This window comes from Protopterus annectens, chromosome 1.part2 (assembly GCF_019279795.1).
Source record: "Protopterus annectens isolate FY-2018-M chromosome 1.part2, PAN1.0, whole genome shotgun sequence".
NCBI classification, from domain to species: domain Eukaryota; kingdom Metazoa; phylum Chordata; order Ceratodontiformes; family Protopteridae; genus Protopterus; species Protopterus annectens.
In genome coordinates this window covers 657,444,757-657,469,333 of record NC_056727.1, presented here as the reverse complement: position 1 = coordinate 657,469,333, position 24,577 = coordinate 657,444,757, and the positions used below count along the sequence as shown (strand labels likewise).

The following is a 24,577-nucleotide window of genomic DNA, read 5'->3' as shown; positions in this document are numbered from 1 at the left end:
CAGGGTACTAGGGGCGATTTCTTTTCGTTTATGGTGTACCCCCAGTGAGGTTAGCAGTTTCTTTACAAATGCTAGACGGATTTAATTGTCTAATTCAGGCAGAAAGCCAGTACATACCATCTTCCAGGTATGGGTATATTTGAATATTTCTTTGCCTGCAAAATGCAATGACTGGAGCTAGGCACTTTGTGAATATCCTGAGCGCAGTAGATAAGCCAAAGGGCAGTACAGAGAAAGTACAGTTTTGTACCTACCATAAATGTAGATGTCCGAACTGGATAGCATCTGCAGTCATAACAACTGGGTTGTCCTGTCGTCAGGCAGCCCTTCAGTCGGCCGGATTCCAAAGTCCGGGTCCGGCTTCGGCTGTCGCACTTCACCCGACGTCATCTCTGTTGGTCTTCGGGTATAAAGGCATCAGCCGACGCCATTTTCCTCAGTGTTTCTTGCCCCAGATGCCAGTAGCCCTCTTGAAGGCTAAAATTTGGATAGATGCCAATGTTTCCAAAAAGATAGAGGTAAACACAAAAATAAGCATGTATGTACATATATACAAACAAATACACCATAAAAGACTCCCCACCAGCTAGCTATTAGGAGGGTAAACACCCTAGGAGTACCACAGAGGGAAGGAGGAGGGTAATCCTGACTGCAGATGCTATCCAGTTCGGACATCTACATTTATGGTAGGTACAAAACTGTACTATGTCCTTCATGGATGCATCTGCAGTCATAACAACTGGGTAGAAGACCATAGCCAACTAGGGAGGAGGATAAAACTAGATTATGGTGTGTTTAGGATCCCTTGCAGTACAGCAGTGGCAAACCCTGCTCGGGATCTGGAATATAGAGGCAAATTATAATGCTTGGCAAATGTATGCACGGAGGTCCAAGTAGCCGCCTCAATAATGTCTTTGGTTGCCACTCCTCGTAAGAAGGCTGTGGTAGTGGCTGTTGCCCTTGTAGAATGAGGTCTTATGTTCTGTGGAATTGGTTTTCCATGGAAGGAGTAACAGAATCGTATGCAATTTCCTATCCATTTGGAGATTGTCTGTTTGGAAATAGCTTTTCCTTCCCTTCCTGTTGCATAGGCTACAAAAGTTGGTCAGTCTTTCTGCTACTTTTGTTCTGTCCAAGTAGTAGCGTAGCTGTCTATGTACATCCAAGGTATGCAGTATTCTTTCCCCTCTGTTTTGTGGGTTGGGAAAGAAGGTAGGTAGGTGGATTGCCTGGTTTAAAGACACTCTGGATACCACCTTAGGCATAAATGTAGGATTAGTCCTCATGGACACTATTTTGGTGGAAGATTAGGAAGGGTTGCACTGCCATTAAGGCCTGTAGTTCTGAAACCCTCCTTGCTGAAGTAATTGCCAGTAGGAAAGCAGTTTTCCATGACAGGTGTTGTAGGTCTGCTGTTGCTGCTGGTTCAAAGGGTGATAGTGTCAACTTTTCTAGCACAAAGTTTAAGTCCCAAGCTGGTAATGGTGGTTTCCTTGGAGGTTTTACATTCTTGATTCCTCTGAGGAACTGCCTGAGCAAAGGGTGCGAAAAACAGGTGGATCAAAGCTGTATTCTGCTGAAATAGCTGATGCATGTATCTTGATGGAGGAGTAGGACAGGCCTGAATGAAGAAGTTCGCCAGATACTCCAGAATGTTAGGCATATCTATGTTTGACACATCTTTTCCTCTTTCAGTAATCCAAATGACAAACCTTTTCCATTTTCCAGCATAGTTCCTTCTTGTTGAAGGTCTGCGTGCTTCAAGAATAATGTCTTTAACTCTTTGGGAAAGTTCTGGATTAGCTGCTGCTATGTGATGTTCCATGCAGTCAGTTGCAACGCTTTTAGGTTTGGATGTATGATGCTGTAGTTGTTCTGAGTTAACATCAAAGGCATCAGGGTATTGGCCACATATTGTTCGAGACATGCTCCTCAGCAGTGGGTACCAGTGTTGTCTTGGCCAGTTTGGAGCTATCAGGATTATCCTTGGACGTTCTTCCTTGATTTTTAGTAATACCTTGTGTATCAAGGGAAGAGGTGGGAATGCATATGCTGTTAGGCCTTTCCAGCTGAAGGAGAGCGAATCCACTTTCCATGCTAGTGGGTGGAATGTCCTTGTGCAGAATTTTTTGAGCTGGTGATTGAGAGGTGATGCGAATAGATCTATCTGAGGCATTCCCCATTTCTTTGAGATGGTCTTGAAGATGTCCGGATGCAGCTTCCATTCGTGGGCATCCGATGTGGTTCTGATTAATATGTCTGCTAGAGTATTTTCTTTTCCCGGTACAAATATTGCCTGTAACTGGATGTTGTAGCTGAGTGCCAGGGTCCACGGCTCCAAAGTCATTCTGCATAGGGGGTATGAATGAGTGCCTCCCTGTTTGTTGATGTACCACATGACTGTGGTGTTGTCTGTCCTTATCAACTGGCCCTCTGAGAAATGGTCTGAACTTTTGGATTGCCAGTTTTACTGCCAGCATTTCTTTTAGGTTGATGTGCAGGTGAAGTTGATCCTGTGTCCACAATCCTTGCACGCATTTGTCCAGCATGTGGGCCCCCCATCCTAGGTCTGAAGCGTCTGTTGTGATGGTCTGGCTTGCTTGACATCTGCGAAAGGGTAGCCCTGGGTTTGACTGGCATGCCTGAGCCCACCATAGGAACTCCTGTTTTAAGCATGGAATTAGTGGGATTTCTGTTTCTAGGCTGTGTCTGTGTTGGGACCATAAATTCTTTAGGTACCACTGTAGTTTTCTCATATGTAGTCTGGCAAGTGGGACCAAGATTATGCATGATGCCATGAAGCCCAAGGCCTGCAGTACTTTTCTTGCTGTTAACTTGTTCAGTTTTGTTAGTGCCAAGAAGTAAAGAGGGAGTTATTTTTTTCTGTAGTTAGGAATGCCATTTGTTTTACTGTGTCCAATTCCGCGCCCAAGAATGTCCTTGTTTGGGATGGTATCAGCCTTGACTTTTGTAAATTGACTGTGTATCCCAGTGCTTGTAGCAAGTAAATGACCCTTTGTAAATCTGTTGTCAGCTTGCTTTTGTTGTCCCCTTGTAGCAGGCAGTCGTCCAGGTATGGGTAAATTTGAATTCCCTGTAGTCTGCAATGGGCGATTACTGATGCCAGGCATTTTGTGAATACTCTGGGCGCAGTAGATAAGCCAAAGGGCAATGCTGAGAAGTGATAGTGCTCTGATCCTGCAAGAAATCTGAGGTATCTTCTGCAGATTGGTCGAATGGGCGTGCAGCTATGCCTCCTTGAGATCTAGAGTTAACAGCCAACACTCCTTGCCCAGCATGGGAAGAAGTTGCTGTAGGGTCAGCATTTTGAATTTTGGGACAATGATGTATGTATTTAAGGTGGACAGGTCGAGAATTGGTCTCCAACTTTTTTCCTTTCTTGGAACTAGGAATAGTCTGGAGTAGAACCCCTTTCCTTGCTCTGCTGTTGGCACTCTTTCCACAGCTCTCATGTTTGCTAACTGCATTATCTGTTGTAGAGCCTCTGTTTTTTGATTTGGAGGTAGATTTGGCATTCCTCTTTTGACTGGTAAAGTGTGGAAGTGGAACCGGTAACCTTGATCTATGGTTTGTAAAATCCACTTGTCTTTTGTTATATAGTGCCAGTTCTTTGAAAATAAGGTTAACTTTCCGCCTAGAGGAGCTGCTATTTGTTCCCTGGTAGGCGGATTTAGGGTTAAGTCACTGTGGTTGTGTTGATGTAGTGGCAGTGGTTGTGTCTGTGCCTCTGTTACCTTGCCACTGTCGTCCTCTGTAGGCACCTCCTCTGGATTGGTTTCTGCCTCTGGAACGTCTATTCCTGCCCCTTTGAGATCTTGTGGAGTCAGGAAAGGACCAATTTTTGGCAGGCCAGTTCCTGCTAAACCTTGGGGGTTGAACCTGCAAGTAATCTTTAACCGTTTGAACAGATTTTGCCTTTTCTTCCATTTTCTTCATAACCTGCTGGGCAGGTGTACCAAACAAACTTGTCTTATCCATAGGAGCATCTAGCAACTTAGCTTTAACATGATCCGGTAAAGCTTGCTCCTTTAGCCATGCATGCCTTCTTATCACTGTGCCAGTCATGGCTGATCTAAATGAAGCCTCCAGTGCATCATAGCCACATTTTAAGGAATGGTTACTAACCTGTTGTATGTTATTTACCATTTCTAATACATATTTCTTATCAAGAGATTCATCAGTGGTTAGCTTTTTAGTTAACTGATCAAGCATAAACTCTTGGTATTGTATCATGTGAAACTGACAGTTTAAAGCTCTAGCTGAGAGAGTAGCTGAAGTGTAGACCTTTTGCCCCATCTGTCTAATGACCTTGCTTCCCTTTCAGAAGGAATAGGGTTTTTAGCTATGGTCGGCTACTGCCTTGGGACCCTGGGATATAGTTTCGGGTCTGCAAGTGGGGCCTTGTAAAGGTGGTGATGAGTGTCTGGCACCCTGTAAAATCTGTCTGGTTTGGCAGGGGCTGGAGGTAAAGAATCTGGTGCGGAGCAGACATCATTGAAAGCATCATCCACCACAGAGAGAACAGGAGGTATAGCTAAGGGCCTGTGCTGTGGAAGGTGCAGAAAGGTCCTAAGTCTTTTTCTGGAGTCTGAAAAATCCTGTTGCTGCCATTGGAACTGCTCTCGCATGGCATGTAAGGTTTCCCCAAAGGAGAATTCTTCTGGTGGGGAAGCAGCTGGAATGGATTCTTCAGCATCAGAGTCTTCAAAATTGGAGAAAGGAGCCTCTGGCTGGTCAGTTATGTCTGATTCATCGGCAGAATCATCAGAGGACACTGGCTCAGGGGGCTCTGCCCTAGGTCTCTTCTCTGGGGCTGAGAGGCCCTGTCTGGGTGAGATTGAGATCCTCTAATTAATGAAATTAAATCTTCTGCCAGAGTAAGCATTTGAGAACTAGAGGAGGGCCTGGTTGTAGGGGGTTTAACAGGCACTGTTTTAGTTGTCTTGGCTGCTTTAGCCCTGGCGAAGGCCTTAATGGACATGGCTGCTGGAGGCCTAGCAGCACCACGTGCTGGGGTAGAGACATCCAAGGGAATGGTGTCTGATAAGTCAGGGGCAACCACCGTAGTGGATAAAATTTCTGAGGCCGATTCAAGAGTGGTAGCAGGGGCCTCAGTTGTAGAGATAGATTCAGCTGTACTTTGATCAGTTTTCTCGGTTTCGCCGAAACCGAGACACTCATGATTTGCTTAACCATGGTTTCGGCCGAAACCGCGGACTGCAGTGTCGGTCTTTATCTTTGCGTTTTTGGCAGATTGGGTAGTCGGAGGATCCGGCGGCATAATGTACGCAAAACAGAACCGAAAAACTGTTCTGCAAACTCCGACCGGCCTAAGCGTTCGTCGGTTAAAAGAAGCACAGGCCGAACAGGCTGCTACGTCGTGGGCTGGGCCTAAACAAGGCAGACAATAAGAGTGGAAATCTTTATGAGGTATTTGTTTCCCACAGGTTAAACAATTATTAACTTTTTCTGACATCGGCTGAGGCAAGAAAGAGTCCCCAACGGGTACTTAGCTTTAGAAGTCTTGAGTAGTATTCGGTAGAAGTAATCGCTGGATCCGACCGACCGGCACTTGCGAACAGCTTCTGCTTGGCGCCACGGCAAGAAAGACTGAGGAAAATGGCGTCGGCTGATGCCTTTATACCCGAAGACCAACAGAGATGACGTCGGGTGAAGTGCGACATCAGCCGAAGCCGGACCCGGACTTTGGAATCCGGCCGACTGAAGGGCTGCCTGACGACAGGACAACCCAGTTGTTATGACTGCAGATGCATCCATGAAGGACATCTGATCGTACACGTAGCCTGCTTTGAAGCATAGGTATCTTCTGCAAGATTCCTTTATTGGGATGTGCAGGTAAGGCTTCCTTTAAATCCAGTGTTGCCAACCAGGCATCCTTGCCTAGCATAGGAAGCAGCTGGGATCACCAAAAATGTGTTTAGGATAGAGAGGTCCGAAAAAGTCTTGAGTAGAAACCTTGTCCCCTTTCCTCTTATGGAACAGGATAAATAGCCATGATGCTTGAGAGTTTGCTTTTGAGCCTCTACTCGCTGATCTGGGGCTAAACCTGGCCAACTGTTTGGGGTTAAGGAGTGAAAGTGGAATCTGTATCCTTGGGAAACTATTTAAAACCCATTTGTCTTGGGTAGTGAGTTCAGTTTTTTTGCATGCAGAGGGATCTTTCCCCCTAAGTGAGCAGACAGTTGAGCAGGGCTTGGAAGATTTAAGGTTAAGTCATTGGCACAGTTTCCCATAGGGGGGTGTCTTACTACCAGCTTTGGAAGTGGGAGCCCCCTACTGCTTAGGCCTGTGAGTACCTTGAGACTGTATCCAAGGTGGTCTGCTGTTCCTGGGTTTGGACTAAAGGCCTGGAAGAGACCGGAAAGGACCAATTCTTAAAAGGCCAATGCCTACTAAATCTGGGAGGCTGTACTTGCAGGAAATCTTAAGTTTGCATAGATTTAGCTTTTTCCTCAATCTTTAAGAAAAACTTCTGCTTTGTTGCCAAACAGGCGGTCTTGGTTTAAGGGAGCATCCAGTACTTCAGCTTTAACATGAACTGGCAAATTTTGCTCCTTAAGCCAAGCACGTCTTCCAAGAACAGACCCAGAGACAGCAACCCTGCAAGATGCTCAAGAGTCAAAACCACATTGCAAAGTAAGTTTACCAACTTATTCAGCAGAATGCATTAAATCCTGTAATTCTTTATTTTCAGCACAGTCAGGAATCATTTTCTGTTTAATTAGTTCAATAATATGCTGCTGATACTTTAACATATGAAACTTGGCAGTTTAAAGCCCTAATGGCCAAAGTAGCAGAAGTGTATACCTTCTTACCCCATCTGTCCAGGGCCCTGAAATCTCTATCAGAGGGGATATGGATTTTGGCAGTAGTAGCCTTAATGCCTTTGGGTCCCTGTGAAATGGTCTCTGGGTCTGCAGTAGGATTCTTAAGAGGAACTTGAGTCGGGTACCTGTCAGGTTTCCTGGGAGCCGGTAAAGTGTCTGGGCCAGGCTAGATTTCACGAAGGCCTCATCTACAATGTCCAGTACAGGAGGGATAGCTAAAGGCCTGTGTTGAGGTAGGAGTAAGAATTTCCTAAGCCTCTTTTTGGAGTCAGAGTAATCCTGGCTTTCCCAGCAGAAATGCCCCTAAGAGTGTGCAAGGTTTCACCAAAAGAAAACTTCTGGAGGGGAAGCAGAGGGTATGGAGCCCTCTGCATCAGAATCCTCATAGGTAGATAAGGACAAATCCTGGTCATCATGAGAAACAAATTTCAGAATCCTGATCAGAAGAATCAGAAGGAAAATCAGTTCTAGGTCTCAGAGGAAGAAGGCTGGCTTCCCCTAATTGGAGTAATAAGGTCTTCAGCACTTTTTTTAGTCATATAGGCCTGACCATGCAGTTTGGACGCCTGTTTTCTAGATGTACGGTGAGTTTTAGGCCTTAAAGAAGATGGCGTCATTGAAATACAAGTCCGTAGGCCTGAATACACCCTCAGAAGCCGGTGCCTGCACAGCAGCTCTGGACCCATCCAAGGTAGAGATAGCCGCAGATTTCATAGTCTAAGAAGCATCTCGCGGCACACCGGACATTAAATGCGTCTCAGTAGAGGGCTGCGATGAAGTAGCGGGCATCAGGGGCTGTGAAAGCTCCTCACTGGAGTACCGGCAAACAGCTTAACTGAAGCGTCGGCAGCTTTGGACCTATGCGGTCAGTCTATCTTTGTTTTTTCGGAATGTCGGTAGTCAGACAGCTTACCGAAGCCACTGCTGGATAATTAGAGTACCAAAACAGTTTGATGCAAAAATGGACAGATTAAGAGAGGATGGAATAAAACAACCAACAGCGAGGGATGTCTTGGTCTGGGCCTAGGCAAGGAATGCAGTACGAATGAAAATCTGATGTATTTGCTTTCCACAGTAATACAATTGTTAATTTTTACTGACATCGGTTTAGAGCAAAAAAAAAAAAAAAAAAACAAAAAAAAAAACAAACCCCAACAGGGTACTTAGCTTTTTTGAAGACTTCAGTTCTGAAACGCGAAAGCAAAAATTTCAGGAGTCTGCCGACCAGCACGAACTGCTTCTGGTTCGGGCACCGCATGGCAAGACTAGTGTAATGGCGTCGGCTGCATACTTTATACCAGACTACCTGACGTCATGGAAGAGGAGACAGCATCTGACACAGAACCCAAGACTTTGATAATCAGGCCGGCTGAGGGCTACCTGCAGGTAGATAAGCCAAATGTAATTACTGCAACAGTGAAAACACGAACATCTGATAGTGCATAGAGCCTGCCCTGAAGTGTAGATATTTCCTGCCCGACTCCGTTATGGGGATGTGCAGATAAGCTTTTAAGTCTAGAGTGACTAACCAGGCATCCTTAAGCATCTTGAATTTTGGGACCACCAGAAAGGTGTTGAGAATGGATAGATCCAGGATTGGGCACCAAGAGCCCTCTTTTCTGGACACCAGGAAAAGTCTGGAGTAGAAACCCTGCCCCCTTTGCTCTACTGGAGCAGGTTGAGTAGCTCTGATATTGAGCAGGGAAAGTACTTGCTTTTGAGCCTCTGCCCACTGGTTTGAAGGAAGGTCTGGAAACCCACTTGGGGTTGGCAGTGAATGGAAGTAGAATCTGTATCCCTGGGATACAATGTTTAGAACCCATCGGTCTAGAGTAATGGACATCCACGTTTTTTGCATGAAGGGCAAGTTTTCTTCCTTGGGGCACAAGTAATTGGGCAGGGCTGGGAAGGATAATTGAAAAAAAGTCATTGTGAGCTTTTTCCATAAGGGGGTGGCTTACCACTCAGTTTTTGAGGTGGGAGCACTCCATTGTTTAAATCTCTGCATACCCTGAGACTGTAGTTTGGGTGGCCTGTTTCTGCTGGGTTTGGGCTGAGAAGGCCTGGAAGAGGCTAGAAAGGACCAGTTTTTAGCAGGCCAATGCCTACTGAATCTAGGTGGCTGCACTTGTAATTCCTTAACAGTTTGCATAGATTTAGCTTTTTCTTCCATATTTTTAAGAACCTCTTCTGCTTTGGTACCAAACAGTCCTTACTTAAAGGAGCGTCTAGTAATTTTGATTTGACATGATCTGGCAAGGTTTGTTCCTTTAACCAAGCATGCCTTCTCAGTACAGACCCAGTGACTGCAGTCCTGCAGGATGCTTACAGGGCATCAAAGCCAGACTGCAAAGTATGCTTACCAACTTGGTTTGCAGAATGCATCAACTCTTGTAAATCCTTATTTTGTGCACAATCTGGAAGTAACCCCATTTTTATGTTTAATTAGTTCCATAATATGTTGCTGGTACTTCCAACGTGTGAATGGCAATTCAATGCCCTGATGGCAAGAGTTGCAGAGGTATATATTCTTATTCCATCTGTCTAAAGCTCTGGAATCCCTGTCTGAAGGGGTAGGGTTTTTGGCTGTAGTAGCCTTAATATCTTTAGGTCCCTGGGAAATGGCCTCTGGATCCGCAGTATGATTCTTTGAGAAATTTGAGAGAATCAGGTACTCTGTAGTACCAGTCAGGTTTTCTAGGAGCTGGGGTTAAAGTATCTGGAGTAAGACTGGGGGTAAAGTATCTGGAGTAAGACTGGAATCCACGAAGACATCTACAACATACAGGATGTACAGCTAGAAGCCTGTGCTGAGGCAACTCAAAATTCTCCGAATCTCTTTTTGGACTGATGGTAGTCCTGGCATTCCCAGCGGAATGCAAGATTTCACCAAAAGAAAACTCCTTTGGAGGGGAGGCAGAGGGAATGGATTCCTCTGCATCTGAATCCTCATAGGTTGATAAGGGCATGTCCTGATAATCAGAAGGGTCAGTCATCGGACTCCTGGTCTGTAGAATCAGAAGGAAAATTGTTTCAGGCTGGCTTCCCCTGATTAAAGTAATAAGATCTTCAGCCATTCTAAGCATTTATTTTTGAGGCATGGGAGCTTGAGCATGCACTTTGGTCGGTTTTCTAGGCGTAGTGCATACTCTGGGCCTAAGAAACTCAGTAGTTTTAGCTAAAAACGAAGTCTGTTTAATTCAAACATCGGTAGGTCAGAATACACCCTCAGAAGCCAGTGCCTGCACAGTGGTTTCGGACCCATCCAAGGTAGAGACATCCACAGGTTCCATAGACGAAGAATCATCTCGCGGCATACAAGACTCTGAAGCCTGTGAATCGGTAGAAGTGGGCATCAGGGGCTGCAAAGGCACATCACTGAGTACCAGCGGACTGGCGACTAGCTTAACGAAAGCGTCTGCAGTTTTGGACCTATGCGGTGTCTTTATCTTTACGTATTTTCGGAAGATAAAAGCCATTTCGGAATACGGAGAATAAGCGCGAAAGAATTTAGCGACAAAAATAGCCTGAATAGTTCAGGCCAAGGCATAAAGCTGACAGTGAGGGACGTCGTGGTCCTGGCCTAAACAGGTGACGCAGTAAGAATGAAGACCTCCAAGGTATTCGCTTTCCAGGCAAGACAATTAACTGACATCAGTTAGAGCAAGAAAAAAGGGCCCCCCCAGCAGGGTACTTAGCTTTAGAAGACTTCAGGCTTGAAACTAAAATTAATAATAAAAAAAAAATTTAGAGTAGCGGCCAACAGGCACTTGCGAACTGCTACTGCTTTTGGATCCTCTGCAAGAAAGACTGATGTAATGGCACTGGCTGCCTGACGTCATGGAAGAAGCAACAGCATCAGACGCAGAAATTCTAAGACTCAGGTTATCTGCCTGCAGGTAGCCCTCAGCCCGAATACCAAAGTGTGATGACTGCAACAGTGAAAAACGAAGAACATCAGTCTTGAATAGAAGCCTTTTCCTTCCTGCCCTGGAGGAACAAGTTCTATTGTGCCCAAGTTTAGAAGGTCTGTCAGAATTTGTGTGAAGAGGTGTTTGATTGTTTTTTTGTTTTTTTTTTGGGGGGGGGGGCAGACACCTCTTAAGAGTGGCCTTTCTTTCTAGGAGGAAGCATCCTTTTTGAATAGTAGCCAGGACCCATTTGTCTGTGGTGATGGTTTTCCAAAAGGGGAGGTAGTGGGAGAGGCTGGCGGAAAGGGGGAGGTGAGCAAGGCAGTCAAGCAATGCTGGGGGCTCCTATCTTGAAAGGGCTGTCTGGGGGCTGAGAGACTGTTGGCCTGGAAGGTTTTGTATTCTGGCCCCTCGTGTGTCTGAAGAGGTAGATCCAGCTGGGGCAGGGTTTCTTCTGACGAAGGTGGCTTTGGCAGGGTAATTCCAGTAATATTTAGGAGACACCAGAAGATGCTTGATGGCTTGCAATTCCTTACTTTTTTCTTGCAGATTTTTGCATAGGTCTGCTGACTGTTTACCAAACAGGAAGTTAAGGTCCAGAGGGGCATCTAAGAATTTAGACAAGTCTTCTGGTTAAGTGCTGCAGATGTAGCCAGGAATATCTCCCGAGTGCACAAACAGATGCTGCAGAGCGTGCAGAGGCCTCTGCAGCATCATAACTACATCTAATGGAGTTGTCTGGCTACTTGGGGAGCCAGAGATGGTTTGGAAGAGGTCAGATTTAGTGAGACAGTCTCTAGTAGCAGCCAGCAGAGTGGAGGCTTGAGAGACCAGGTCCAGAGCATATTCAGTCAAATGGAGTTGATGGCTGATGGCTCTAAAGGCCAATGTGGAAGAAGTATAAATCTTCTTTCCAATTCTATAAATTGTTTTGCTATCTTTCTCTGTAGGTAAGAGGCAGACAATCAGTTTGGATTGTTTATCTGGTGAAATGGCAATCAAAGCAGGATACTGCCAGGAGTAGTTTGACTAGAAACTTCTGGTCATCAGGCACCTTGTAATAGCAGTCTGGCCTCTTAGGGACAGATGGCTGAGAATATGGTGTCTTTGATGCTGAGGAAAAGGCATCTAAATAGGCAGGGATGACGGGTGGAATGGCAGAAGGAGAGGGAAATTCCACCTCTCTTTCGGCTTTTTCCCGGTAAGGGGTCACCACAGCAGAACTCCGGTCCGCTAATGATTGGCAGTAGATTTTTACGAAACGCCGAGCTGCCAGCTCGACGCCCAACCCTCAACGAAGGCATGCCCATTTACACACACGTCTTTCGAACGCTACCCAACTGCAGGGAGGACATGCAGACTCCACACAGAAGGCACTCCCAAGCCAAGCCGAGAATCGAACGGGAGAACCTCTGGCTGAACGCTACCACTGTACTACCGCGAAATTGCAAGGGAAATTCCACCTGTAATAGTTCAAAATACCTTTTTGAGCGTCAGACATTTGAGGGGTCTCCCATTTGAAGTACTCCATTTTGGTTATGGTCTCACCAAAGGTGATATCCTCTGGAGTGGAGTCCCCTTCAATGGATTCTTCATCCGAGGAATACTCTTGAGGACAGGCTATTAGGGAGATGCAAGACTGATTCATCAGAAGATGAATAAATAGGTATCTTGCTCTTCTTCCCAGTCTTGTGAGGTAGGTGGAGGAAGAGAACCAGAGGCAGGCCTAGGGCTGAGGAGAGGAAAAGTAGATGAAATGGCTGAGGGCCTAAGGCTGCATCAAAGATGAGGTGAAGGACTGCCAATCAGGTAGGCCTTCGGCGGGTGTAGCCAGATGTTTGGTTTTCTGTTCCTTTTAAACTGGGGTAGACTTGGGTGTAGGCCTGGATTGGATGCCTGGCTAAAGACAGCAGTCTGGAGGAGGAATCCCAGTCGGAAACCCCAACTATCTGGTTCCTCCTTGACCTCTGTGGTAGCCATCTGGGTTAGCTCCGTGGACATGCTAGCCAACTGCAAAGCAGCTTCCTCGAAGGTCGCCATAGAAGTAGACTGATCTGTTGGACGTTCCCGCCAGATGTCGATTTAGGAGTTGAGGGAGTCCAAAAGCAGAGAGGCAGTGGAAGACGGCCTAGGAATCTTGCCTTCTTTCGTGGCGGTTCAGTCGGGGCTTCCGAAACGGGATCCATCCTGAGTGCTAATTAAAGTAGTTGGTTTTCTAGGAAAAGATCAAATGCAGCCAAATGGCTACGTAGGGTCTTAGGAATGAAGGATGGGCAGAAAGCAAGCATTGGGATCGTGCACTCTGCCTAGGCAAAAAAACAGCAGTTGTGTATATCTTTATGGGCTATCTAGCACCCGCATTGGCATTTGCACTTTTTTGCTGACATCGGCTAAAGTTTACTACAACAAACCAAGCTTTAGCTAGAGATCAGAGAAGAAAAATCCCCAACGAGGTACTTGGCTTCAAGAGTTCTTGTGGCGAAGGAGCGAAGCACAAGATGCGACTGTCTGCAGCTGAAAAGTTCTGAGGTCTGTGCGCCCAGACGTCTCATTTAAGGTATCTGGTTTACGGCCCTTCGTATGATGTCCCACGCAACTGCAATAGCCAAGCTGAAGCTTTTGTATAGGAGCAGACGTACGGGTCGCCCGAAGTAGAAATCCAACACCAAGTACGTACAGTTTTGTACCTACCACAAATGTAGATGTTCGAGTGTACCCTGCTGCAGTCATCACACTTGGGTTATCCTGTCTTCAGGCGGTCCCGCAGTCGGCCTGAATTCCTGTCTTCAGGCGGTCCCGCAGTCGGCCTGAATTCCAAAGTCTTGGTCCGGCGTCGGTTGCTGTCGCTTCTTCCCAGACGTCAGTGCACCAGGGGGTATATAGGATGCATCAGACGCCATTTTCTTCAGTTTTTCTTGCCCCAGATGTCAGGTGTCAGTAAATAGTACCAATCATAAAAGTTTAGCACAAACAAAACATCCCTCCAGCTATAAGCAAATACACCACAAAGGTAGTATCAGATTTAAAGGCATTGAAAAGTTTTAGTTAGTAAGGTCAGAGGGGATGGAGGGAGGGTAACCTGGACTGCAGCAGGGTATACACTCGAACATCTACATTTATGGTAGGTACACAACTGTACTATGTTCATCGTGTTAACCTGCTGCAGTCATCACACTTGGGTAGAGTCCCAAAGCTAAGGATGGGAGGTGGAGTCAAACAGGGTTAGAGAAGGCTAGAAGGCCCTGCAGAACTGCAGTGGCGAAGCCAGCTCTAGTCTTGGAGTAAAGTGGTAAGTGATGGTGTTTGGTGAAGGTGTGTACTGAACTCCTAATTTCAGCTTCCAAAATATCCTTGGTTGGCATCCCCCTGAGGAAGGCTGTAGATGTAGCTGCTGCCCTGGTAGAGTGGTGCCTTATGCTAGCAGGAACTGGTTTTCCATGGTGGGTGTTAGCAAAAACAAACGCAATGTCCTATTCATTTGGAAATGGTCTGTTTTGATATAGCCTTCCCTTGTGAAGCTGCAGCAAAGGACACAAAGAGCTGGTCAGATTTTCTGAAAAACCTTAGTTTTATCCAACTAGTAACGTAGTTGCCTGTGAATGTCCAAGGAGTGCAGGAGTTTTTCTCCTTTGTTCTGTGGATTTGGAAAGAAGGTGGGTAAATGGATGGTTTGGTTTAGAGCCACACTGGATATCACCTTAGTCATAAAGGAGGGGTTAGTTCGTAGAGAAACTGTCGAATACTATACCCATTAGTTTGCTGTGCCTCTGTCCAGCAGTGACAGAGATGATTTCCCAGGGTAAACCTACGATCTCCCATCCACTCGTCAAGATTTCTCTTGAACAGAGTCAGTGAGGGGCTCTGCCTCACATGGACTGGGATTCTGTTCCATAGTGTAGGGAGTCTCTGGGTGATGAATCTGTCCCTCCAGCACGTCCTATTTATATCCGTGTTGAGGTTTAAGTCTCTTGCTCTCGTGGCTCTGGTGGATTTGGATTTTTTGAGGTGGAGCATGTCCATTAATTCCGGATTGGACATGGCTTTGTATGTCAGGCACAGATCACCTCTGAGCAGACGGTATGCGACTGAATAGAGCTGGAGTTTCTTCAATCGGGCAGCGTATGACATATGTTTGAGCCCCTTCATCCTTTTGGTGAGGAACTTTTGGGGTCTTTCCAACTGCTGCAGGTGTCTGGTAAGGTACATTCCGAATGGGGGGTCTTCCTAACCACTTTGGCAATGTGAGTGTCAAAAGAGAGGTTACTGTCAACTTGGGTCCCCAGGTCCCTGATGACTTCTTCCGTGTTTAATGGATTACCACCTATGTGGTAATTAGGGGTTACCTTGTTTTTCCCAAAGGGTATGACTATACATTTTTTGGCATTTAGCTTAAGGCCATGGCTCTGGCACCAGTTATCCATTTCTATGAGACCTCTTTGGAGGATGTCTGTGTCTGATGGAGTGTCAATTATGGTGCCCAGTTTGCAGTCATCTGCAAATTTTGTCAGCCACAATCCCCCTATGTTTGCCTGCACTTCAGAAAAATAAATGCCGAACAAGAGGGGGCCCAAGACTGAGCCCTGTGGGATACCGCTCGTGACCGGCTTAGAGTCCGACATGGCACCAGCAACTCTAACCCTGTGGGTTCTGTCCTTGAGCCATTTTGCAACCCATCTTGTGACATATGGGTTTACATCTAAGCTGGTGAGCTTTTCTATGATGCCCGAGTGGGGTATTGTGTCGAACGCTTTTGCTACGTCAAGGTAGGCTGTGAGAACTGCCTTACCCTCATCAATGGCCTTGGTGACTGTTTCGAAAAAGTCGACCAAGTTCAAGAGGCAGGATCTGCCCTTGACAAAGCCAAATTGGGTAGGATCCAGTGTCTGTAGGTCCCCAATGTCTATTTATGAGTTCCATTATGATCCTCTCCATAACTATGCAGACAAGGGGTGGTGAAAGCCACACACACTGGCTAGGCTTATAAATGCCCTAGGGCAGATAGCCTAGTATGAACCTATGAAAAATGAGGAAAGGCTCTACTGCCATTAGTGCCTGAAGCTCTGAGACTCTTCTGGCTGAAGTTATTGCTAGCAGTAGGGCAGTCTTCCAGGATATAAACTAAGTCAGCTGAGAAAGTTGGTTCAAAAGGTGGTAGCGCAAGTTTTTCCATAACAAAATTGAGAAACTGCCCTTAGAAGCTGATGTGGGAGGATCCGTGTTGTAGTGGGCTGAAATAGCTGAGGTGTGGATTTTAATAGATGAAAAAGAAAGTCCTTTGTTATGTAACATCTCAGTTAAGTACTGTAGAATCTGAGGTGTGTGGCTGAAGGATATTTTGGCCTTTAGCTTTGTTCCAGGCGCAAAACCTTTTCCATTTGTCAGAGTAGGCTTTCCTGGTGCTGGGCCTCCTGGCTTCCAGGATAACATCCATAACAGCTTGAGGAAGAGGAGCTGGCTGGTTGCTTGGGTGATTTGCCATGCAGCCAAATTTAAGGTTTTGAGCTGGCTGTGGAGAATCTGACTGTCTTGCTGTGTGAGCAAATGAGTAATTTGTGGTAAAATCCAAGGTGGGTCGTAAGTCATATTCCTTAGTAGTGGGTACCAGTGCTGGCGTGGCCAGTCTGGGGCTATGAGCATCATTCTGGGTCTCTCCATCCTGACTTTCAGCAGCACCTTTGTGAGAAGGGGCAATGGAGGGAAGGCATATACGGTCAGGTTTTTCCAAATGAGAGTGCGTCCACTTTCCAAGCTTGATGGTGAAACGTCCTTGTACAAAATTTTGTTAGCTGATAGACCCGTTTGCCAGCCCCCAAAACTATGTCTGGGTGCCCCCATTTTTGAGTTATCATTGCAAATACTTGTGGATCCAATTTTCACTTGTGGGGATCCATGATGCTTCTGCTTAGGTCGTCTGCCAATGTGTTCTTGTTTCCTGGCAGGAATTGAGCTTGTAGCTGAACTTGGTAAGCCAGTGCTGTGTTCCACAAGGTCATTGCTTGCCTGCACAGAGGATAGGAGCGTGTACCCCCTTGTTTATGTACCACATTACTGTGGTGTTGTCCATCCTTATTGTAAGCTGTCCTGGATGTAAGAGGTCCTTGAAGGCTGTCAGGGCGTTCTGTGCAGCTAGCATTTCTTTTTGACTGATGTGCAGATTCCTTTGATCTGCAGTCCATATGCCTTGAACACACCGTCCTGCCATGTGTGCCCCCCAGGCATAGTCCGATGCATCTGTTGTCAATGTTTGCCTGGCTGGGGGTGACATGCCTGTGATCACCATAGAAACTCTTGAAGGCAGGGAAATGAGAGATATCATTGTGTCCAAGCTGTGGCTGTGTTGAGTCCATACGCTTTTTAGGTACCACTAATTTCCTCATATGCAGCTTTGCAAATGGTATTAGTAGTATGCAAGATGCCATGAAGCCCAAGGCCTGCAGAATTTTTCTTGCAGGGAGTTGGGTCTTTATTGCCATTGTTTTGAAGTATTGAGTCTGTTGTAGTGGTTTGTCTGGCGTCAGATAAGCCATCTGGGCCGTTGTATTTAAGATGGCACCCAGGAATGTCATTTTGTGAGGGTACTAGTTTAGATTTATTTTCGTTTACTGTGCACCCTAGGCAACTTAGGTGTTTTACAAAAGCCAGATGTTGTAAGAGGATGTCCTTGCTTTCTGCTTGGATGAGGCAGTCATCCAAGCATGGGTACATTTGAATTCCTCTGTCTGCAATATGCAATTACTGGTGCCAGGCATTTTGTGAAGACCCTGGGCACAGTGGATAAGCCAAAGGGCAGTGCAGAGAATTGGTAATGGGTTGAACCTGCAATGAAACAGAGGTATCTTCTGCAATTTTGTCTGATAGGGACATGCAGGTATGCCTCCTTGAGGTCCGTTACTAGCCATGCTTTCTTGCCCAACATGGGAAGAAGCTGCTGTAGTGTTAGCATCTTGAATTTGGGTACTTGTAAGAAGGTGTTTAGAACTGAAAGGTCCAAAATGGGTCTCCAAGCATTGTCCTTTCTGGGGACTAGAAAGCCTTGAGTAAAATCCTTGGCCTTGCTCCCGTGTAGGTACCAGTTGAATGGCTCTCATGTCCATAAGAGCTGTAATTTGTTTTTGAGCCTCTGCCCATTGATTGTGGCAGGTTTGGCATTCATCTCATCGTTGGCAAGGTGTGGAAATGGAATCTGTATCCTTGTGAAATAATGTCTAGGACCCATTTGTCCTTTGTGATGATGCGTCAGTGGTCTGTAAAAAGTGCTAATTTTCCTCCCAAGGGAGCTGCCAAGAGAGTTTTACTTGGCAATATGAGATTTAAGTCATTGTGTTTGCCTTCTAGCAGTTTGGGGCCTGTCTTCTCTTCCCTTCTGTGTTGCAGTGCCCCATTGTCGAGGTTTGTAATGGGTTTGTGCTTGTCCTCTGCCTCTTGGGAGTCTGTATTTACCCCTCTGTGGTCTGTCAAAAGCTGGAATTTTGTTGGCCAAATTCTGCTGAAGTGAGAGGGCTGAACCTGTAAGAAATCTTTGACAGTCTGCATAGATTTTTTCCTTATCCTCCATTTTCTTTAAGACTACTTCTGCTTTAACCCCAAATAGGACATCCTGCTGTAAGGGAGCATCTAGTAACTTTGCTTTAACATTATCAGGCAGAGTTTGTTCTTTTAACCAAGCATGCCTACGTATAACAGACCCAGTAACAGCTGCTCTACAGGAAGCTTCCAAGGAATCAAATCCACATTGTAAAGTATGTTTGCCCACCTGTTCAGCTGCATGCAACAGATCCTGCATTTCCTTCAATTCAGACTGAGGGTGTTTGCTCATCTTTTGTTTTATTTGAGACATTAGAAATTGTTATTTAAGCATGTGAAATTGACAATTTAGTGCTCTCATAGCTAGAGTGGCTGAGGTGTAAACCTTACCCCACCTGTCTAGTGCTCTGGAGTCCCTTTCAGAGGGTACCGGATTTTTTGCCATAGAAACCTTAGCCCCTCTGGGACCCTGGAAGATAGTCTCTGGGTCAGCAACAGGGCTTTTGTAAAGGAATTTGTGGGAGTCAGGCACTCTATCTGGTTTGGCTGGAGCAGGAGACAGTGAATCTAGATTTAAACTAGATACCAAGTAAACATCATCCACAATGTCTAAAACTGGGGGGATAGCAAGTGGTCTGTGCTGGGGAAGTAAAAGAAACTCAGCATTTTCTTCGAGTCGGAAGTAGTCCCGACCTTCCTAGTGGAAATGTTCCCTCATGGTATGCAAGGTTTCCCCAAAGGAATAGTCTTCAGGGGGAGAAGCTGAGGGAATGGAATCCTCAGCATCAGAATCTTCATAAGGGGGAAAGGAGTAATCTTGTTCCTCAGAGGAGCCTGAGGAAATAGATACTTGATCAGAGGAGGCATAATCTTCCTCTTGTCTAGGCCTTTTGTCGGGTGGGGGGTTGGGAACCCCTGATTAAAGAAATCAAGTCTTCAGCCATTTTAAGCATCTGTTTCTTAGGCATGGGGCCTTGAAATGGAGACTGAAGTGCAGTCTTTTTTGGTTTAAGAGGAGTCTTAAGCTTAGGATACGGTTTTATGGCGAGTGTCGGTCTGAAGACACCTTCAGAAACCAAAGGTGTTTCTGCAGCACCGGCTTCTCGTTCTGCAATGTCGTCGGTAGGACCTAAAGAAAAAGGCTACGTCGGCCTAGAACTCTCCACCAGAGAATCCGAAGCGGTCTGGGGTTCCAATTCTGCGGTAGCCAGGGGCTGCGTAGGCACCTCACTGAAAACCGGCAACCGGCCCAACCGAGGCCACGGAGTCTGGCTTGGATCTAAGCTGCCTGTACTTATCTTTGCGTTTTTTGTGCACGCAAGTAGTCGGTTGCTCCAACGGCATAGTGTAATAAAATTTTCTACCGAAGTAGTGTAGTGCGAAATCAAAGCGTCGTTTTATAGTTCGCTTATTGAACCTAGCACAAAAGCGACCAGTGACGTCGTGGTCTGGGCCTAAGCAAGGTATACAATAAGAATGAAAATCCTTATGAGGTATTTGCTTCCCATAAGAAATACAATTGTTAACTTTTTCTGACATCTGTCTGAGGAAAGAAAAGTTTCCCCAACGGGGTACTTGGCTTTATTGAAGACTTCGGATCTGAAATTAGACTTCGAAAATCTCAGGAGTCTGCCGACCGGCACTTGCGAACTGCTTCTGCTTCCGGCACCGCGCAGCAAGAAAGACGGGAAAAAATAGCGTTGGATGCATCCTATATACCCCTGGTGCACAGACATCAGGGAAGAAGCGACAGCAACCGACGCTGGACCAAGACTTTGGAATTCAGGCAGACTGCGGGACCACCTGACGACAGGATAACCCAAGTGTGATGACTGCAGCAGGGTAACACGAACATCACTGCAACACAAAAATAGAAAGACATCATATGTTCCTAAGGTCTGGAAGTTATTTGCCATTTTCCCGAAGGGCCTTGACGAGCTCAACAGCAGCTGAGCCAAATAAGGCTCCATTGTCTAAGGGTGTCTCCATCAGTTTTGCTTTGATATTATCTTGTCTTTAGCAGTTCACACAATTAAGAGAATTGGAGGCAGGTTGCTGTCCAGCGGCCGTCTTTTCTGACACCAGATAGGATTTGTGTTTAGTTTCCTGGCCTCCTGCAGGACAGAGCATGTCCACGTTGTACAGGTGTCTGAAGGGAATCAGAATCCTATCAGCCACAGGGAGAGGTGCAGGGATCTCCACTGTGGATGAATGCGTGTCCCCTGGTGCTGTGTGAGTAGATCCACCTAGGGGGGGGATCTGGAGGAGGCAAACAGGTCTATCTATGGAATACCCCACCTATGGATCAGATCTAGGAACAACTCCCTTGATAGCATCCACTCGTGACAGTCTGAGGAGGTTCTGCTTAAGGAGTCTGGCTGGCAATTTCTGTTGGGATGGGATGTAAGCTGCCTGGAGGAGAATCCCCTGGGAGAATGCTAGATCCCATACCTGTAGGGCTCGTCTGCAGAGCAGGTAGGACTTTGCCCCTTCTTGCTTGTTCAAGTACCACATCACTGTGTGTTGTCTGTGAAGATCTTCAGCATGTCCTGTCTGAGGAAAGGTAGAAAGGCCTGCAGGGCCAAGTATGGCTGACATTTCTTTGATGTTGATACGCCATTGTTTGTCCCTCCACAAAACCCTGCACTTAACGTTGCTCCCCAACCCAGATATGAGAGTCTGTGTGCATGATCTGAGAAGGGGAGGGCAACTGAAAGGGAAGACCCAGGTTTACGGTCATCTTGGCCATTCGCCACTTTAGCTCTTGGTGGAAGCAGGAGAGAAAGTACAGTTGTGTACATTTACCATAAAATGTAGGAGTGTATTCACTGTTGCAGTCATTACATTTGGGTAATCCTGCTGGCAGGTTTCCCTCAGCTGGCCTGAATTCCAAAGTCCTGGGTCCTGCGTCGGCCGCCGCCCTTTCCCTGATGTCAGGTCATCAGGGGTATAAAAGATGCGGCAGATGCAGTTTTCTTGCCCCAGATGCCAGGTGCCCCCTAAAAGGGTAGCCAAAATTTATACACAAATACTTGCACCAATATAAACTACCTTCAAATACAAGCAAATACACCACATAGGTTCCATCAGAAGAAAGGGGAAGGCGGGTGGGTAACCTGGACTGCAACAGTGAATACACTCTAACATCTACATTTATGTTAAGTGTACACAACTGTACTACATTCTTCATGTTTCACTGCTGCAGTCATTACATTTGGGTTGATTACCAAATCTATGGAGGGGAGGCTGGAGCTAAACAGCATTAGGAGCGGCTAAGAGGCCCTGCAGAAAGTACAGTTTTGTACCTACCATAAATGTAGATGTCCGATCTCTGCAGTCCTTACAAATGGGTTGTCCTGTCGTCAGGCAGCCCTTCGGTCGGCCAGATTCCAAAGTCTGGGTCTGGCCTCGGCTGGTGTCGCACTTCACCCGACATCATAGCTGCAGTTATTCGGGTATAAAGGCATCAGCCGACGCCATTTTCCTCAGTGTTTCTTGCCCCAGATGCCAGGTGCCCTCTAGGAAGGCTAAATTTGGATAAATGCAAATGATTCCAAATAGTAGAGAGCAAACAAAAAATAGGCATGTATGTACATGTATACAAACAAATACACCATAATAGATTCCCCCAGCTAGCTACAAGGTGGGCAAATACCCTAGGAGTACCACAGAGGGGAAGGAAGGTGGGTAATCCTGACTGCAGATGCATTCCTATCGGACATCTACATTTATGGTAGGTACAAAACTGTACTATGTCCTTCAAGGATGCATCTGCAGTCCTTACAAATGGGTAGAATACCATAGCAAAACTGGGGGAGGAGAAATAAAATTATGGTGTAGTTAAGATCCCTTGCAAAACAGCAGTGGCAAAACCTGCTCGGGATCTGGAGTATAAAGGTAAATTATAATGCTTGGCAAATGTATGCACGGAGCTCCAAGTAGCAGCCTCTAAAATGTCTTTGGTAGCCACTCCTCGTAGAAAAGCTGTGGTAGTGGCTGTAGCCCTTGTAGAGTGAGGCCTGATGTTTTCTGGAGTTTTCTTTCCATGGTAGGAGTAACAAAATCTAATGCAATTTCCTATCCACTTAGAGATTGTCTGTTTTGAAATTGCTTTTCCTTCCATTCCTGTTGCATATGCTACCAGTAGCTGGTCAGTTTTCCTATTGCCCTTGGTCCTGTCCAGGTAGTAGCGTAATTGTCTATGCACATCCAAGGTATGCAACAGCCTTTCTCCCCTGTTCTGAGGGTTGGGGAAGAATGTAGGTAGGTGGATAGCCTGATTCAAAGATACTCTGGAGACCACCTTAGGCATAAAAGTAGGATTAGTTCTCATGGATACTCTATCTTGGTGGAAGATCAGGAAGGGCTGTACTGCCATTAGTGCCTGTAGCTCAGATACCCTTCTTGCTGAAGTGATTGCCAACAGGAAAGCAGTTTTCCATGATAAGTATTGTAATTCTGCTGTTGCTGCTGGTTCGAAAGGAGGAAGTGTCAATTTTTCTAGCACAAAGTTCGAGTCCCATGCTGGCAATGGTGGCTTCCTAGGCGGTTTTACATTTTTAATTCCTCTCAGAAACTGCCTGAGCAGAGGATTTGAGAAGACTGGAGGATCCAAGTCGTATTCTGCTGAAATAGCTGATGCATGAATCTTGATGGAAGAATAGGACAGGCCTTTGTGGAAGAGCTCTGCCAAGTATTCCAGGATGTTGGCTATGTTTACCAGTGACACATTTTCTCCTTTTGCAGTACTCCAAATGAAATATCTTTTCCATTTTGCTGAATAATTTTTTCTTGTTGAGGGTCTGCGAGCCTCCAAGATAATGTCTTTTACCCTTTGGGATAAATTTGGGTTATTTGTTCTTATGCAATGTTCCAGGCAGTTAGCTGCAGTGTTTTCAGGTTTGGATGCAGGGTGTTGTAGTTGTTCTGTGTTAACAGCAAGGGAACAAGGGGTAGGTGCCATATTTGTTCCCGAGACATGCTCCTCAGTAATGGGTACCAATGTTATCTTGGCCAGTCTGGAGCTATCAGGATGATCCTAGGACGGTCCTCCTTGATCTTCAATTGCACCTTGTGCATCAAAGGAAGTGGTGGGAATGCATATGCTGTCAGGTTTTTCCAACTGAAAGATAGGGAGTCCACCTTCCAAGCAAGTGGGTGGTACGTCCTTGTGCAGAATTTCTTTAGTTGGTGATTGCGTGGGGATGCAAATAAGTCTATTTGAGGGAGTCCCCATTTTCTTGTAATGGTTTTGAAGATGTCCGGATGCAGCATCCATTCGTGGGCATCCGTGGTAGTCCTGCTTAGTGTGTCTGCTAGAATGTTTTCTTTTCCTGGTACAAAAATTGCTTGTAACTGAACGTTGTAACTCAGGGCCACATTCCAGAGATCCATTGCCATCCAGCATAGAGGGTACGAATGTGTGCCTCCCTGTTTGTTGATGTACCACATAACTGTGGTGTTGTCTGTCCTTATCAACAGTTGACCTTGTCGAAGAAATGGTCTGAATTGCCAGTTTTACTGCCAGCATTTCCTTTTGATTTATGTGTAGGTGCAGCTGGTCTTGAGTACATAAGCCTTGTATGCACTTGTCTAGCATGTGGGCCCCCCAACCGAGGTCTGAGGCGTCCGTGGTAATGGTTTGGCTTGGTTGAGTGTTGTGGAAGGGCAATCCTTTGTTTGATTGACAGGCCTGAGCCCACCATTGGAATTCTTGCTTCAGGCATGGAATTATTGGAATTTGGGTTTCTAGGCTGTGCTTGTGCTGAGACCATAAATTCCTTAGGTACCACTGTAACTTCCTCATATGCAGTCTGGTATGTGGAACCAATATTATGCAGGATGCCATGAAACCCAAGGCTTGCAGGACTTTTCTTGCTGTTAGAAGGTTCTGCTTTGTTAATGCCAAGAAGTATAGAGGGAGTTGCTCCTGTTTTTCTACTGTTAGGAATGCCATTGGCTTCGATGTGTCCAGCTCTGCACCCAAGAAGGTTATCCTTTGGGATGGTATCAGCCTTGACTTGTTTATATTGACTGTGTATCCCAGGGCTTGTAGTAGGTAAATGACCCTTTTCAAGTCTTCTGCTAACTTGATTTTGTTGTCCGCTTGTATCAGGCAGTCGTCCAGGTAAGGGTAGATTTGGATTCCCTGGAGCCTGCAATGAGCAATTACTGATGCCAGGCATTTCGTGAACACTCTGGGCGCAGTAGATAAGCCAAAGGGCAATGCTGAGAATTGATAATGCTCTGATCCTGCAAGAAATCCGAGGTATC

General features: G+C 46.0%; 1 protein-coding gene across 1 annotated transcript in view; it reads right to left on the bottom strand.

The window, feature by feature from the left end:
* The window catches only part of HNRNPU (heterogeneous nuclear ribonucleoprotein U), a 548,643-nt gene that overhangs the window by 115,132 nt on the left and 408,934 nt on the right, over positions 1-24,577 (bottom strand). The gene's annotated exons all lie outside the window — the stretch shown is intronic.